The sequence below is a fragment of the Bos taurus genome, chromosome 22 (genome assembly GCF_002263795.3).
Source record: "Bos taurus isolate L1 Dominette 01449 registration number 42190680 breed Hereford chromosome 22, ARS-UCD2.0, whole genome shotgun sequence".
Classification (NCBI taxonomy): domain Eukaryota; kingdom Metazoa; phylum Chordata; class Mammalia; order Artiodactyla; family Bovidae; genus Bos; species Bos taurus.
The window spans coordinates 25134384-25153533 of record NC_037349.1 but is presented as its reverse complement, the minus strand read 5'-3'; the positions used below and the strand labels follow the sequence as shown (position 1 = coordinate 25153533).

Genomic DNA, 19150 nt, shown 5'->3' with positions numbered 1-19150 from the left:
GAAAGATACACCCATTTGAATGTAGAGTTCTAAAGAATAGAAAGGAGAGATAAGAAAGCCTTCCTCAGTGATCAGTGCAAAGAAATAGAGAAAAACAATAGAATGGGAAAGACTAGAGATCTCTTCAAGAAAATTAGAGATACCAAGGGAATATTTCATGCAAAGATGAGCACAATAAAGGACAGAGATCATATGGACCTAACAGAAGCAGAAGATATTAAGATGAGGTGGCAAGAATACACAGAAGAACTATACAAAAAAGATCTTCATGACCCAGATAACCACGATGGTGTGATCGCTGACCTAGAGCCAGACATCCTGGAATGCGAAGTCAAGTGGGCCTTAGGAACCATCATTACAAACAAAACTAGTGGAGGTGATGGAATTCCAGGCGAGCTATTTCAAATCCTAAAAGATGATGCTGTGAAAGTGCTGCACTCAATATGCCAGCAAATTTGGAAAAACTCAGCAGTGGCCACAGGACTGGAAAAGGTCAGTATTCATTCCAGTCCCAAAGAATGGCAATGCCAAAGAATGTTCAACTTACCTTACAATTGCACTTATTTCATATGCTAGCAAGGTTATTCTCAAAATCCTTCAAGCTAGACTTTAGCAGTATGTGAATGAAGAAATTCCAGGTGTACAAGCTGGATTTAGAAAAAACAGAGGAACCAGAGATCAGATTGCTAACATCCATTGGATCATAGAAAATGCAAGAGAATTCCAGAAAAATAGCTACTTCTGCTTCATTGGCTTTGACTGTGTGGATCACAACAAACTGGAAAATTGTTAAAGAGATGAGAATACCAGACCACCTTACTTGCCTCCTAAGATATCTGTATGCAAGTTGAGAAGCAACAATTAGAACTGGACGTGGACCGATGCACTGGTTTAAATTTGGGAAAGGAGTACATCAAGGCTGTATATTGTTGCCCTACTTATTTAACTTACATGTAGACTACATCATAAGAAATGTCAGGCTGGATGAAGCGCAAGCTGGAATCAAGATTGCTGGGAGAAATATCAATAACCTCAGATATGCAGATGATACAACCCTATGGCAGAAAGCAAAGCGAAACTAAAGAGCCTCTTGATGAAGGTGAAAGAGGAGAATGAAAAAGCTGGCTTAAAACTCAACGTTCAAACAGCAAAGATGATCCAGTCCCATCATTTCATGGCAAATAAATGGGGAAACACCCTGGAGAAGGAAATGGCAACCCACTCCAGTATTCTTGCCTGGAAAATTCCATGGACAGAGGAACGTGGCGGGCTACAGTCCATGGGGTGGCAAAGAGACAGCCACGACTGAGCACATCAGCACAAATGGGGAAACAATGGAAACGGACAGGCTTTATTTTCTTGGCCTCCAAAATCACTGTGGATGGTGACTGCATCTATGAAATTAAATGACTCTTGCTCCTTGGAAGAAGAGCTATGACAAACATAGACTGTGTATTAAAAGCTGAGACATCACTTTGCTGACAATACTTTGGCCACCTGATGCAAAGAGCTGACTCTTAGGAAAAGACCCTAATGCTGGGAAAGTTTGAGGGCAAGAGAAGGGGATGACATAGGATGAGATGGTTGAATAGCATCACAGACTCAATGAACATAAATTTGAGCAAACTATGGGGATAGTGAAGGACAGGGGAGCCTGGTTTGCTGCAGTCCATGAGGGTCACAAAGAGTTGGACATGGCTTAGTGCCTAAACAACAACAGCAACACAACACTGGATGGTATATCCATTAAATGCACATAACCATTAATATTTTATTCTTTTTGTGGACATACAGAATCTCTCCTGCCTAAAGAGTAGTCTAAAAACACTTTCAGACTGGAGGGGCACTCTGAGCATGTGTAGTACAGCTAGGTGGCTGCTGGAGGCTGGGCCCCTGTGCTGATGCCAACAGCCCGCTAGGCCTCCTCCTAGCATGGTCAGCCCAGGGAGGTAGAGAAAGAGCCGTAGCTTCTCCCTGCCGCGTGAGGAGCCGGCACTTCAGCACGCCCACCCCTACCCCAACCCACCATGCCCCCCAACACCCCACAACCTCCCCCGACACCCTTCCACGTCCCTACCACCCCCGCCACCCCTGGGCTTCTGAGGCGCCCTCCAGGCCCACAATGATGACGGAGAGGTGAAATTAAAAAACTTGCAAATTCTTATTTGTTTTTATTTTTGTTTTTCTTTTCTCGTGTTGTATGTTGTTAAGAGGATTTTTAGTTATTCATAGTAACACTTACCAGATTAAAACTCATAGCTTTGGTTAGACCCAACCTACTTTCCTCTTGTTGCTTTATCCCTTGAGTAACCTGGATATTCCCCCATCTTTTCAGGTACATATTTATAGACAACCCCTGCAGCTATATTGTAAGCTGGTTGATCTCAGTCACTGTATATTGGATTTTACTAATCTCATCTTTAGTGTAATCATATTTCCATGTTGCTTGGGGATTTATCACTTTAAAGTCCTATATTCCGCCCAAGAACCTATGCCCACTACTTTAACAGCTAAAGTTCTTTTTTTTTCCCCCATGAGCAGCACTAAAAGCTCACACAAAACTCAGCAGCAAGTTTTTCCTCCCAGCTTGAAAAAGTCCTCTCTTTGTCATAAAACAAAAATACAGAATGAAAGGTTAAGTTCATTCTTATTGCCTATTCTCATTATTGTTGATGAAAAACTCCAAATTAATGTGTCTGTGCTTATGGAATTATCTCCTTCAATGAGAAAGAATTCTTTTTAGAAATAGGCATTGCTTAACAGCATTTGGCATTTGCTCAGCCTGAACAATCATCTAGAGAAGATGTATCTTCTTTCTTTATTTAGTGTAGTGATCACCACAGGAATTTGGTGCTGAAAACCCTTAGTGTAGTGGTTGGTGTAGAGGCTTTTATTAGAAATCATGGCACTGCAATTAAGTACCTGAGTTTACCCTGGAAGTAGACTACTTCTGACTCCAGGCAAATAGTTATATTGCTTTCTTCTTTTCAAACCCCAGAGAAGAAAGGGTTTTGTTTATTTGTTTTGTTTTCTGCAGTATGCTATGCTTCCAAAAGTGACTGGCCAGAGGAAGCACGCAATAAGTATTTGTCATTGAAAGAGCAAAGGTATTGTTGCAGGAAGGGGGACCCCTTCCAGGGCCTGAAAGTGGGCTCGTCTAACACTCGGAAATGAATTGTCCGAGGAGACACATGTGCTGACAAAGCAAGAGATTCTACTGGGAAGGGGAGCCCGAGTGGAGAGCAGTAGGGTAAGGGAACTCAGGAGAACTGCTTTGCCACATGGCTTGAAGTTTTGGGTTTTATGGTGATGGGATTAGTTTCCAGATTGTCTTTAACCAGTCATTCTGTCTCAGAGTCCTTCCTGGTGAACAAGTAAGTGAAGTCGCTCAGTGATGTACAACTCTTTGCGACCCCATGAACTGTAGCCTAACCAGGTTCCTCCATCCATGGGATTTTCCAGGTAAGAATACTGGAGTGGGTTGCCATTTCCTTCTCCAGGAGATCTTCCTGACCCAGGGACTGAACCCAGGTCTCCCACATTGTAGGCAGACACTTTACCGTCTGAGCCACCAGGGAAGATCCCCTGGTGAACAAGTCCATGCCTTATTCAGCCAAGATGGATGCATTGAGAAAGATTCTGAGACGTAGTTGAACAGGTGGTGTCACTTTTTTGACCTTTCCTGAACTCAACCTGTTGATGGTGGCTTATTAGTTCCATGGTGTTCCTTATCAGGACTTTTGTAAAACAACTCATGCAAATGGTTACTATGGTGCCTGGCCAGGGTGGGCGGTTTCAGTCAGTGTGCTTCCCCTAACAGTATGATGAGGATAAACTCTCACCGTGTATGCAGAGGCCTTGGGCTTCCCTGGTGACTCAGTGGTAAAGAATTTGCCTGCCTACACAGGACACATGGGTTCAATTCCTGGATTGGAAAGATCTCCTGGAGAAGGAAATGGCAATCCACTCCAGTATTCTTACATAGGAAATCCCACAGACAGAGGAGATTGGCAGGCTACAGTCCTTGGGTGGCGAAAGAGTCGGACATGATTTAGTAATTAAACAGCAACAACATGCAAAGCCCTTAGTCCAGGACCAAGCTCTCAGTACACATTCATTTAAAAAACATACAGTTAAAACAAAAACAGTTAAATCCTTTATAACTTAATAAAGCGTTCAGCAATGGGTTTATAGGAAATTGATCAATTATATTATTCAATTCCTATTTGTGTTGTCCATTTACTTATTTATTCACCAAACAAGTATCTAGCAATAATCATATGTGTTGCTGGAAGTTCTGAGGAATCAAAGTAAATAAAAGTAACCAAAATGAAGGACATACATGAAACATTCTGTCCAACCCAGGACAGTTTCTATATGTCTATCAATAGCCTATCCCTGACGGCGAAGAAACCCATAGGACAGTGATGAGAAAACAAGAGTATTCAAATTATAAATGTTATTATTAATTTTGTTGGCATTTCTGTATCTGTCAGATTCTCTCAAACTCATGAGATACAAGAGCATTTTCTCTGAGATAAGAGTTTATTCAGACAGTCTCCTCTTTACTGCCAATGTTTGCCTGAGAGAATCTTTCAACTAGTTCTTTCAGGTTACAGACACAATTGGCTGTTCTTGATATACATCTAAGCATCATCTCTGGACCAACCGAAAGGCAAGGATTCTGTGTCTGATTACTCTGTGGCTGCTCACTGAGGATACTGAAGCAGCTCCTGGTTAATTAGACCATTTTATCTCTAACCTCATCTCTTTTCTGGATGTAATAGTAATAGAGGTGCCAGCAATTCCAAGCACAGCTCTGAAACCTTGCTCATCAGCATCTGTGATTTGCACGGGGTGCTGTTATTTGAATTGTTAAAGCCAAATTGTTGCAAAAGGTTATGCCTAAGTGGACATTTTTATCTCCAAATCAATCATGTGTTTTTAATGAAACTTAAAAGGAGCTTATAAAGTTAAATAAGTAAATAAATAAACAACAGAATCTACAGCACTTAGTGATGCAAGTCAAATGTATACTGTATTTCCTTCAGCACATACACACAACATAATGACATGGAGAAATGTTTGCTTATATGGAAAGGAAGAACACAAAGTGACAAAGATTGTGTGCTTCTTATTTTATCAACTGTGCGATCATAGGCAAGTCACAGTCCCCTGAACATCATCCTTCTTGTCTGTCAAGTGGACATAATATCAGTATCTACAGGGTTGTTATCAGGATTAAAATGCTTTAAAAATATTTCATGCAGTGCCTATTCTGCAATGCATGCTGATTATATGTTTGTTACTGTTTAATCGCTAAGTTTTGTCTGACTCTTTGTGACTGCTTGGACTGTAGCCTACCAGGCTCCTCTGTCCATCCGATTTCCCAGGCAAGAATATCGGGGTGGGTTGCCAATTCCTTTTCCAGGTGATCTTCCTGACCCAGGGATGGAATCCACATCTCCTGCATTGGCAGGCAGATTCTTTACCCCTTGTCCACCAGGGAAGCCCTGCTGATTATATATTAGCTATCATTATTCTAGGAAATCATCCCATCCTGCCTACTCATGCAAAGAAACAATTAACTCATATTGAAAAGCAATTATTTCACTTCTACTACAGGGATTGCAGAAAATCAGAGAAAAGGCGAAAACGGGCAAATTTTGCTATTTCTCCTAGGCTTCTTGAGATGCGTAGTCTATATATACTAAAATTTACACCAGAATACAGGAGAAACTGAAAGGAAGAAAAAGGAATGAGCTTTTTTCTATGAAGTATTTGAGGCTTGTCTTCCCCAACATTTCCCAAAAAAACTGTCTATGAAAAAATTCTTATTTCATGAGATGCTCTTAAAAAAATTGCCTTCAACTAAGCTTGGAAAACACTGAGTATTAGATTGCCTCTTGTCTCTTAAGGAACTATTCTTATTTTAATGAAGAAGTGTCTGAGAAATTTGGAACTGCTTTAATAAAAGAAACATTGCAAAAATATGCTGAGGAAAGTGTGTGGGTTGAACAGTGTCCTTCACAACGTTTATGTCCACCTACTAACTGAGAATGGGATTATATTTGGCAATAGGATCTTCGAAAATATAATTAAGGATATTGAGATAAACTCATAACAGATTTTGATTGGGTTCTAAATCCAAAGACTGAAGTCCTCTTAGAAGATGGTGAGGTGAAGATGGACACAGAAACTGAAGTGATGCCAAGGAACACCAAGGATGGCTAACAAGCACTTGAAGCTAAGATGAAGCCATAGGATCGTTTCTGGAAACCTCAGACTCCCCAGAATGAATGAAACCTAATGACACCTTCATTTTAGATGTTAAGGCTTTTGAAGTGTGAGAGAATAAATTTGTTGGTTGGAACCTCTCAGTTATTGGAGATTTGTGATGAAGGCCCTATGAAACATGTAGATGGTATTCCAAAATGGCCATTTACAAAATGTGGAAAATACTATTAAATATAGATCAAAAAAAAAAAAAAACCCTTCTTATCTCTTCTGCTCATTTGTTTTGGTTCCATTGTTTAGTGGTGAGGAGGTGATAAATTGTACAAATGGAGTAGAGAAAAACATTGCTAAGCATTGTGTGCACGTTCAGTCACTCAGTCCTTTCTGACTCTTTGTAACCCCATGAACTGTTACCTGCCAGTCTCCTTTTTCCATGGGATTTCCTAGGCAAGGATACTGGAGGGGGTTGCCATTTCCTACTCCAGGGGATCTTCTAAACCCAGGGGGGGAACCCATGTCACCTACCTCTCCTGCACTGGTAGGTGGATTCTTTACCACTGAGCCACCAGAGCAGCCCCAAGCATTGTTATTAAGAGCTAAATTATGACTCAAAAGTGAGTTCTCTAGTGTGATTGAGGAACTGAATGTTTAATTGTAGTGAATTTAAATAGCCACATTTGGTGAGTGCATATGATATTGAACAGAGGACATCGAGAAGATTGTGGTGTATCTTTGCTTACCAAATTTTCAAAATCCAGATTCTGAGCATGTGGTCAGATGATGGGAAAATAAATATTTGTTAAATTAAAAAAAAAGTGAGTTCTCCATTAGTTTTTGGTTGTCATTTGTGCTCTTGTCAACAAAAGTTCTTCACATTTGTAAATTATCAGTGTTTGTGAAAAGTTTATAAAACAGTCAGCTTCTCCCATGCTACCTCTAGAAGAAACAAATAAAAGAAATGATAAAATAGGTAATAACCATTATGCAATAGCAACAATAGCAATGTTTGCTAAAAGTCAGTCTCTCTGCTTAGCTTTAGAATCAGCATAGAAAGTTAAGATTTCTATGTTTTATGGATAAAGATCTAGAATAGGATTTTGTTTTCATTTCTTTGTCTAGAAAAAAATAAAACACATATTTTTAATCCAGCCCTTTGTGGAAAAGCATTCTGTCATTACTATGTGAACTGAGTCTAACAGTATATGTGATGCTGTTTGGTCACTGGTCAGACAAAATACCACAAAAGCAGCAAAAGAAACAGCTAAAATCATGGCATCAGAAGTCAGACATCTGGACTGTTTGAGGTATGAAAGGCAAGTAAGGAACAATTTGCCCTAAGTCTAGTTCCTTCTTGTAATTGAAATAAATACCTTGCCTACCATATCAGTAAACAAAGGATGCTATAGCCATCAAGCCACTACAGTCACCCCCATGGTGAGCCCTGAGGGAACACATGTTGAAGACAACTGGCTGCCCTTTTCCAAGCCCTCAGTCACTGTAGCCACCCACAACGGTGTACCCTGAGGGGACTCAGGATGGAAAAGAACAGGACACTAGCCCTAGATAGTCAGGGTGCATATCAAAGGAGTGATTTCAGTGAGCCCAGACTCCTGCATGTCCCCATACAGGAAAAACAGTGCTAAATTCATTAACTTGAGATTTCTGATTTTCTTTAATTAACAGTAATCTGTTGATGTTTCGACCACCTGGTCTTTGTTGCAAAAACCCCTGTATATCCTGGCTCTTCCCTTACTTTTTCAGAGTAGTCCTCAGACAATCTGCCAAATAAAACATAACTCAACTTGTAGGTTGAGCATTTTTTTTCTTTTGAAATTTTTATCAGGAGAGCACTTCAAATCTGGACTCTCTGTTAAGCTTCTTAAATACAAGCATGGCAGCTACTGCTTCCTGGCACATTTTCATGGAGAATTTGGACATGTTTTTCAAACTGAAAATGCAATCACGAACTTAAATTATGTTTATGGCTCCCCAAAGCCTCCTTTAAGGTGGCTAAAGGGGCCCTCTTGATGTTACTTTGGATATCTATTTCTCTCATCTCATTTCTTGTCAACTCTTTCCTTAACAAGAATTACGTGAGTTCTCAAATTTTTGATTTCTCACAACTCAGGTCATTTGCATTCACTTACTCTTTCTTCTTTTTAAATAATCTCCCCATCCCTAACTCTCATACTCCTCATGCCTTCTGATGTTAGACTGAGTGTCAAAATTCTACCCTGTGTAAAATGGAGGAAAATTTGCATTTTCTTCACAGAGTTGTGTAAAAAAGTAAATAAGATAATAAATGCCAAAGTTAATACATGTAACAGTAAATAAATTTTCAAAAATATCATCATCGTCATCATCCTTCAAATCCTACTTGGGATAAAATTTGTACTGGAAAGCATTCTCTGATTTTATAAGACTAAATTAGATGAAAACTAACAATAATTATAAGAACAATTCCAACATTAATTCTCTTATATTCATTAATTCAAATTCTAGAAAATTAGGCTAATAATCATAATATGAATAATCATAAATATAGGAAAGGCATTTCTTATTTCAGTTTTTATAGTAGAAGTCCAAAATATAGAACAATGTATTTTCAATTAGATATACCAGTCATATGATGGATTATTATGAAACTTTCAACAAGTATATTTCTATTAAAAAATTAAATTTGTAAGTGCTAATTAACAGCAGGGGAAATGCTTGTGTCATATTTTTAACTGAATAATAGCAGATATTAAAAATTAACAGCATAGTATAGCAAAACATCCTGGAATTATAGGTACCACTATCCTAATAATAGTTTCCAAAAGCATAATTGGGTATTTATTCTTTTCATATTTGAGTCTTGCAAATATTCTAAAATGAGCATGCGTGTTCAGTCAGTTGTGTCCGATTCTTTCCGCCCGATGGACTCTAGCCCGCCACGCTTCTCTGTCCATGAGAGTTCCCAGGCAAGAATACTGGTGCTTAGTCCCTTAGTCATGTCTGACTCTTGGAGACCCCATGGGCTGTAGACTTCCAGGCTCCTCTGTCTATGGGATTCTCCAGGCAAGAATACTGGAGTGGATTACCATGCCCTCCTCCAGACGATCTTCCCAACCCAGGGATAAACCTTCCCAACCCAGGTCTCCCTCATTTACCATCTGAATACTGGAGCAGGTTGCTATTCCCTCTGCCAGGGGATCTTCTTGACCCAGGGATGAACCCATGTCTCTTATGTCTCCTGCATTGGCAGGCAGACTTTTACCACTGAGTCACCTGGGAAGCCCCATTATAATGATCATCAATTATTTACATAATGGCATAAAATTAAAACTTTAAACAATGCAGGTTGAGTAAATCAAATCAAATTTTTTCCTACATATCCATACCAGTCCCTGTCAATGAGATATCTGATGTATTTCTCTTGGCTAACGTTTCACCTGTGTTGAAGAACATGGAAACAAGTTGATAAATAACATAAAGAAAGGGGAAAACATGAATATAAAAGAAGAGAAGAAAATGCCTGATACATTCTCATCATTGTGAAAGGTTTACAAAGTCAATATAGCATCACAGGATAAACTGTTTATGTTCAAACACTGGAGGGGAAAAAAAAAAAAAAGAGGTAAAATTCAGAACTTCAGAACTGGTTGTACCTTGAAAGAATAAACAGAAAATTTCAAATGTTTCTCTCACATAGGGAATCAGCCAGTTTTCCTACTCATAAATGGAAAATAAAAATCTTTTGTTGATTATGAGTTTGAAAAAATAAATTGAACTCATGTTTGTCATTTCTATAAACTATCTCTGTCATTTAATCTTTATATTGGGAGGAAGACAATATAGCTTAATGGATCAGGGGATGCTATTTCATTTTCTTATTTCATATTCAAATTTGCTCTAGTGTAATTATGGTGTTTATGAAGCTTAAACTGATGTAGCAAGAGAAAAATAAAGAGAATAAATATTCATCTGCTCTAAGGGGCACTTCATGATAAGAAAGATCACTTTGGAAAGTATAGGAAATGCATGAGAGGTTTTTATCAACCAATAATTTTAAATTTATAAGGAACAGTCATTATGATAAACCGGAAAAAAATATAGATCTATTTCTAAGTAAATTTTCAACCAAAATGAGGAAAGCTTAGCAAAAACGTTTCAGTTACAGGGAGAGAGAAGCAAAATGAAAACACAAATACCTCACCCCAATCTGTGAGAAAAGAACAGAAAAAGAATCAGGAAATTATAAATGAACAGATTTGCCCTTGGCTGTAGGCAAGATCTCTAAGACAGTAATAAGGAATGAGGTTACCAAACATCCAGAGAGAGATGAGCTGATAAAACTTAATCAGGCTAGTTTCACAAAGGGCAAATCTTTTCTGACAAATTTGGTGGCATTTTTGCATGGCACAGAGGGCAGAAAAAGTACGTGACTAGAATTAGAGAGAGAATTTGAAGTGGAACAGCAGAAAGGCATAGATGACACATGTGGGAATGAAGTACTGTTTTAACTTTCCAAAGGAGGCCACTTGGGTGACCCTTAACCCCAAACCCACTGATTTCATTAAGATATTCATGCTGGTTATAAGCACAAGCAGGACTGATAGATTGGCATGCTTTGTTGTGACACTGTTAGCAAAATCATGTGTTATCAGCAAATGATATACATTTGGAGTACTATGTTAACCACAGATTTTTACAGTGCTTCTCTCAGCTATTTATTTTTCTTTTTTCCAAATATTCTTTTTTTCGTTTGTTATTGTTATATAAATGGAATCAGTGCCATTTAGGCAGACACAATCTTATCTAAGAGAGCAACCAAGGAGGCCACTGTAATATCTCCATGATAATAATGGGTTTCAAGGGGTTTTCTCACATCTTCACTCAGGGACATTTTAGAAATGTGCTTTTTGGTGCTTTGTGTACTTGACAGCATGCTGTTATTTTTCAAAGGTTAATGTTGAAATGCTCTAAATTGGGCAAGTAACAGGGTCAAAGGCCCAGAAGTTCAAAAGATAGAATCTAAGTTTGCCTCTCAGTTGGCCCCTCAGCCTACAAATAAACGTGTCCCTTTCATCCTAAAAATATAAATAATCAAAACTGAAGCACACATGTACCAAGAGTTCTAGGCCCTGCTGTTATCTCTGCTCAGAGCTCTATTTCTCTTTTTGCCATCTGATATCTTTGTAGTATGATATATACAATGCCACAGTTTTCTTTCAGTTCTGAATTTATTTTAAACTTGTCCTTTAATGTCTCAATCCATCTTGACTTTGAAAATGAAATTTCTCCTAAAGAAGAAACAAGAGACATTCTAATGATCAACAGTTTGTTGTCATTCTTATTTTTCATTATTACTCTCTAACAGATGACAATCTTAACTTTAACTATGTTCTCTATTAAAAACTCTCCTTTCTTAGCCTCCCATATGATGGGTGTGATGGATAGATAATGGCTCCAAAAATGTCCATGCCCTATTTCCTGGATTGTGTAAATATGTTAGAATACATGGTGAAGGGGGATTAAGGTAGAAAATAGAATTAAGATTGCTAATCATCTGATCTTAATAGGGAGATTATCTTGGATTATCTGGATGCACCCAGTGAAATAATAAGCATCCTTAAAAGCAGGAGACAGACATGAGTCAGGAAAATGTGACTAGGGAAGAATAGCTGGAGTGACTTGATAGGAGAAGGATTCATTGTACTGTTGTTGGCTTTGAAGTTGGAGATAGGGGTCCACAAACTGAGGAATGGACAGTAGCCTGCCAAGCTCCTCTGTCCATGGAATTTTCCAGGCAAGAATACTGGTGTTGGTTGCCATGTCCTCCTTCAGGGGATCTTCCCGACCCAGGGACTGAACCCACATCTCTTTTGTCTCCTGCGTTAGCAGACAGGTTCTTTACCATTAGTGCCAGCTGGGAAGCCCCCAAAATTAACTCATAAATATATGCAAATGTGTTTATCATGGCTAAATCTTATGGTGTATGAATTATAACTCAGGAAAGCTATTCCAAAAAAGGCCAAAACAAAAACCTGTTTTATCCATAAGGGAAAAAAGGGGGAAAAAAAAATAGCATTCCACTGAACATGAGTCATTTGCATTTCAATGGTTAGAATCATTTGCATTCTTAATAGTTTTCACTTCCTTACATTGTCATCAAATCGATAAGAGACACCAAAAGGCAACATTAATCCAAAAAAGTTCAGTGAAGAGGACACCCAGTATTCTTTTCATGTCCATTTTGAAATCTTTCACAAATATTCCTGGTTTGTCCTATCACAACACATACCTCTTGCCTATTCACTTTTTCATTCTCCTGATGATCATTTTACATATTATCATCTCTTCTCAAAACCTTCTATACTTCCTGTCCCATCATCTGTCTTAGCTAATGATTTTCCTTTCTCCTCCCCAAGAAAGTAAGAAAAAACTTCAGAAGATTATTTTAACAGATTAAACCCCACTTGCATCAGTACATTTTCTGTCTCTGTTTACCCTGTCTTCCTTCCTTTCATTGTGGGAAAAAACCTTTCTAAGACCAATGACCTAGATCCCTCTTCTGTCACCTCCTGAAGGGCATCACTCAATTGTCAAGGAAGAATGCCTTAAAATTCCAAAACATGAATCTAAATATATGCAAAATTTCTTGTATAATTTTATTCTCTAAAGCCACTTTGACTGCCTTGTAAAATGATTTTCTGCAGTGAATGGACGCTTCGTTTATTTAATCATTCAAACTTCCATTCACATCTGCATGATTACAGAAAACATGGAGTATGTAGCTAGTAACTCATAAAAAATTGTGTCTAAATGAATGTTTATTCAATAAAAGAAAGTAAAATGAATTAAACTTGTATCTACTTTCTCATCTCCTTTCATCTTCACTGCCCTTAGTCTTTCTTCTTCGCCATACCCCTTTAACAGTTAATGACTTCAACTAACATGTATTTTTGCATTCACCCACAATAGCTAGCTCAGAGTAATCTTCAATGTTCTCTTCATCTCTCATATCCAATCAGTTATACCATTCTGTTGATACTGCCTCTAAACACTTGAAAATAGCTCATTTTATTCTCATTCTCTTCATTAGTACTGACAAGGCCCAATTTTTCAAATGTTTGATAAATAAATTTTCTGACCTCTGGTTTCTCTTTCCCTACCTTCCCCCAGTTAGTTATACATCTAAGCATGTCATGCTTCTGCTTATAACTGAAGACACTCCTATGTTTTCTGACTTTTACACATCAGGTTCAAACCTCTGTCATATTATTGAAGATCTTTCAAAACTGTTCTAAACCTACAATTGCATCCTTATATTTCATTACTCTCCTCCTTTCAAGACCAGTTACATATTTTGAATGACAAGTATTTTCATATCTTTATTCAAGTTATACTTACAGAGTTTCCTTACTATTTATTTCCTTATCTTTCAAAGACATTCTCATTCTTCTATATTTAGTTCAAATATTGCATCTTTTATTGCTTGTCCATAACCTCTAGGTAGAAGGAATTCCTTCTCTGGATTTTCTTAAAATTATATTTATGCTTTTGGTAAAACACATATCCTGTACTATTGCAATTAGTTAATTGCTTTTATGTCTCTTCCTGGAGTATACCTCATAGTGACTTAGAGTAAGTGTTCTGGAGTCAGATTGCATAAATTCAAAATTGAATCCCAACATGCTTTAGCTGCTTGCTATTAAGAAAGTTAAAGTTCCTCAAGCCTCTATTTCTATATTCTTACAATGGGAATATTGAAATCTAAGTGACAGAGTTTATATAAGTGAGAAAGGGAATAGTTCCTGCCATATCAGTAGACAAAACTGTCATGGTCATCAGTGATTCCAGCCCTCCAATGTGAGCCCAAGGGGACTCAAGAAGGAGAAAAATACCCACGATCCAACAACAGTTAGGTTGCAGCCACTCCCTACAGTGAACACTTCTCTCAGGTTTCCTTGATGCTGTCTCCCAGGCTTGAAGTCCTAAAACATAACTCTCAACTTTTAGGTTGCAACTAGTTTTTAAGTCAGAATAAGAATAGAATAATTCCAATAATAGTTCAACTTTGTCTCTGGCTCTTATATATAACAAAACTACTCTTATTGGGTTGTAAACTTTTTGGGTGCAGTGCATTTATTTATGTTTGCGTTGTCAGTGCATAACAAAATTTTAACACATAATCAGAGCTAATAAGTGTGGCTGACTTGACTTATGTTGGATCTTTATCACTGTGTGCTAGTAGTATCAAAACAAGGGATGATATAGAATTTATTTTGGTTTGGATTTAAAATGAAGAGATCAACAGAATGTGAAATATATGGTAAGGCACTCTTATTATGATTTACTTTATTATCTGTGTGCCATTTCCAATATGTCATATACTTTCCAATCAGGTTTAATGCTTAACTTTCAAATCAGTCTAAGTGGACTGAAATACTGCAGGTCTCCAATGTTAAGCCATGTATATACCATTAGGTCATTATATTAGAGTAACTTAAAACAAATAACGAGAATGATTCCATTATGTTCAGAGTAGACTGTCAAATAAGGATTGTTTTATCAAATGTCCATTGCAGGAAACATTAAGCATGACTACTCTTCAGTCTTCTTAGTCACTCAGTTGTATCTGACTCTGTGTGACTTTATAGACTGAAGCCCACCAGGCTCCTCTGTCCATGGAATTCTCTAGGCAAGAATAGTGGAGTGGGCTGCCATGCCCTTCTCCAGTTATTTTCCAGATGCAGGAATCAAATACAAGTCTCCTGCACTGCAGGTAGATTCTTTACCTCCTCGTCAGACTCCTCCTCTTTAGAACTTTAATGTTTACTTGAATAAGGAGTCACTGATTATCCAGGTGTAAAATAAATGTCAAAGTCAAAGTATGGCTTGAATTTAATTACTGTTTAAAGTTAATGCCAATTTGACCGTATACTTTTCCCCACTACTTTACTGAGATATAATTGACATTGCATAAATTGAGATATAAATGTTGTGTAAGTTTAAGGTATACAATGTACTGACTTGTTTTATGTATTTATTATGAAATGATCATCCCCAAAAGTTAGTTAATATATTCATCACCTCTCATAGTAAAACTTTTTTTATGTACTACTCATAAGAGCTTGCTTAGTCTCATTCAGTCATGTCCAACTCTGTGTGACCCTATGGACTGTAGCTGGAATGGGTTGCCATTCCCCTCTTCAGGGGATCTTTGCAACCCAGGGATTGAAACTGGGTCTCCTGCATTGCAGGCAGGCTCTTTACAATCAAGGTTCATACATGTTGTTACACATGCAGCATTCCCTTCTCCTTTATGACTGAAAAATATCTCATATATGTCATGTGTTCAGTTGCTCACGTGGGTCCTGTTCTTGCAATCCCATGCGCTATAGCCCACTAGGCTCCTCTGTTCATGGGATTTCTGAGACAAAAATATTGAAGTGGGCATCCGTTCCCTTCTCCAGGGAATCTTCCAACTTGGGGATTGGACCTGTGCATCCTGCATTGCAGGCAGATTTTTTACCATATGAGTCACTTGGGAAGCATTCCATATATATATATATACTTTTTAATCTATTTTTAAATCTATTCATCCACTGATGGATATTTAGGTTGTTTTGATGTCTTGTCTATTGTAAACAATGCTGCAATAAACACCACAACCTACATTTTTGAAACAATCTTCAAATATATCTGTAGAATGTATTGAATATTGCCATTTTAAAACCACTACTAGAATAAAATTCTCTTTATACTAGAATTTAAAGACTGGTGAGCCAAAAAAAAAAAAAGAAAAATCTGTCTCTGCACCCCAGCCCTCACTACCAAGCCACATCAGTTTGTTAGTGTTAGTCACTCAGTCATGGCTGACTGTGACCCCATGGACTGTAGCCCTCCAGGCTCCTCTGTCCATGGGATTTTCCAGGCAATAACTGGAGTGGATTGCCGTTTCCTTCTCCAAGGGATCTTCTTGACCCAAGAATTGAACCCAGGTTTCCTGCATTGAGCTACCAGGAAAGCCCCATCTACTTATTAGACTATATCCAACTATTTATTAGACAATTAAACCTATGACCCCAAGGAGCCAGAAAATCAACATCTGCAAATCTGAACTATTTTTTTTTTGTTTTTCCCTTTATTTTGAAAAATAATATATCTCTGGGCACTTTTAATGTTTTCTTTCTCTTTTACCATTTTCCCAAATTCAGTAAGTTGACAAATCACATTGAAAAAAAATTTTTTGTTTTTCATTCTTACTCTCACTACCTTAGTTTAAGATGTATCTCTCTTATTGGACTATTGCGATAACCTCATAATTATATTTTTAATTCTACCTTTATCCTCTTTATTCTCCAATATAATTGATGATTTTTTCTGTTTTTTTTTTTTTTCCCACTAAAAATTAACCCTAATATATCTACCTTATATAAAACCTACTGGAGAAGGGAATGGCAAACCACTTCTGTATTCTTGCCTTGAGAACTCCAGGAACAGTATGAAAAGGCAAAATGATAGGATACTGAAAGAGGAACCATAAGCTAAGCATCAAGAGATAGAGGAGAAACTTTTCTGGCAGCCCAGTGGTTCAGTTCAGTTCAGTCGCCCAGCCGTGTCCGACTCTTTGTGACCCCATGAATCACAGCACGCCAGGCCGCCCTGTCCATCACCAGCTCCCGGAGTTCACCCAGACTCACGTCCATCGAGTCAGTGATGTCATCCAGCCATCTCATCCTCTGTCGTCCCCTTCTCCTCCTGCCCCCAATCCCTCCCAGCATCAGAGTCTTTTCCAATGAGTCAACTCTTCACATGAGGTGGCCAAAGTACTGGAGTTTCAGCTTTAGCATCATCCCTTCCAAAGAAATCCCAGGGCTGATCTCCTTCAGAATGGACTGGTTGGATCTCCTTGCAGTCCAAGGGACTCTCAAGAGTCTTCTCCAACACCACAGTTCAAAAGCATCAATTCTTCGGTGCTCAGCCTTCTTCACAGTCCAACTCTCACATCCATACGTGACCAGTGGGAAAACCATAGCCTTGACTAGACGGACCTTTGTTGGCAAAGTAATGTCTCTGCTTTTGAATATGCTATCTAGGTTGGTCATAACTTTCCTTCCAAGGAGTAAGGTCTTTTAATTTCATGGCTGCAGTCTCCATCTGCAGTGATTTTGGAGCCAAAAAAATAAAGTCTGACACTGTTTCCATTGTTTGCCCATCTATTTCCCATGAAGTGGTGGGACCAGATGCCATGATCTTCGTTTTCTGAATGTTGAGCTTTAAGCCAACTTTTTCACTCTCCACTGTCACTTTCATCAAGAGGCTTTTGAGTTCCTCTTCACTTTCTGCCATAAGGGTGGTATCATCTGCATATCTGAGGTTATTGATATTTCTCCCGGCAATCTTAATTCCAGCTTGTGTTTCTTCCAGTCCAGCATTTCTCATGATGTACTCTGCATATAAGTTAAATAAGCAGGGTGACAATATACAGCCTTGACGGACTCCTTTTCCTGTTTGGAACCAGTCTGTTGTTCCATGTCCAGTTCTAACTGTTGCTTCCTGATCTGCATATAGATTTCTCAAAAGGCAGATCAGGTGGTCTGGTATTCCCATCTCTTTCAGAATTTTCCACAGTGTATTGTGATCCACACAGTCAAAGGCTTTGGCATAGTCAATAAAGCAGAAATAGATGTTTCTCTGGAACTCTCTTGCTTTTTCCGTGATCCAGCAGGTGTTGGCAATTTGATCTCTGGTTCCTCTGCCCAGTGGTTAAGACTTTGCTTTTCAATGTAGAGGGTGCAGGTTTGATCCCTGGTCAGGGAGCCAAGATCCCACGTGCCTTGAGGCCAAAAAACCAAGACCTAAAACAGAACCAATATTGTAGCAAATTCAATAAGACTTTAAAAATGGTTCAAATGAAAAAAAATTTTATAAAAAGAGACAGTGAAAATTCCAGGGCAGAGATCTATAGTCAGATTTATGACTCATATTTGCCTCTGATTCTTAAGGAAAGCACTTGACCTCCCTGGAATTACTTTTCATCCCCTGTCAATTAAGTGGAAATGTCTCTGATATACATTTTTTTCTATTATAAAATTTTGTGAATTGCTTAGAAGAACAAGGGAAATTGGTGAGAGAGAGAAAAAAAGAAAAAAAAAATAGTGTATGTGTTTGTGTGTAATAACGAGAGATGTTCTCTTACAGAACTTTAATTCCAGGAAGGACATAACCAACCTTAGTCTAGTGTAGTTTCTGTAGGTTAAAGAAATTGGTTTGGAAACTAAGGCAGAGGTTTAGTAAAAGAAAATAAATAAAGCAGAGAGAGTAGAGCTGTTTTACTCCTGGAAATACACAGAACTCCAGTGGAAATACTGCAGGGTGTACAACTCTGGATTTGGTGTCAAACCTCAGTTTGAGTACCATCCTGGAATATCACTAGCTGTGTGATCTTGATCAAATCATTTAACTTCTGTAAGCTTTAATCATGGTGTCTCTTTTGATCTGGCATGATGTTTTTTATTTGCTATTTAATGTCACTCTCCCTGGGATATTTATTGGGTAAGGTAGACCCTTAGAAGCCCTGAGGGCCTCTCCCCACTATTTGGTGCAAACACCCCCCAGCTGTTGCTACTGGCCACTGGATTCTGTTCCGTATCAGTTACTTTACCAACATGTGCCCCCAGATCATTCCCACAACTCACAGCAGATAGACAACCCTCAAAGGCACTGAAGTGTCTGTGCCAGGACACATCAGGTACCCAGAGCAGAAATGGACAAGAGGCTCACCCCATCAAGAAGCTGACCACTGAAAGAATAGTGCTGCCATGTAGGGGCAGGAACAACCACCTCCATGCCTTGCCCTGAGATACAGTAGCATGCTCACAGCAAACCCTGATACTATGTGACCTATACATGGGCTCCATTC

General features: G+C 38.5%; 1 protein-coding gene across 1 annotated transcript in view; it reads left to right on the top strand.

The window, feature by feature from the left end:
- CNTN6 (contactin 6) overlaps window positions 1-19150 on the top strand; it is a 320429-nt gene that overhangs the window by 110261 nt on the left and 191018 nt on the right. The window lies entirely within an intron of this gene.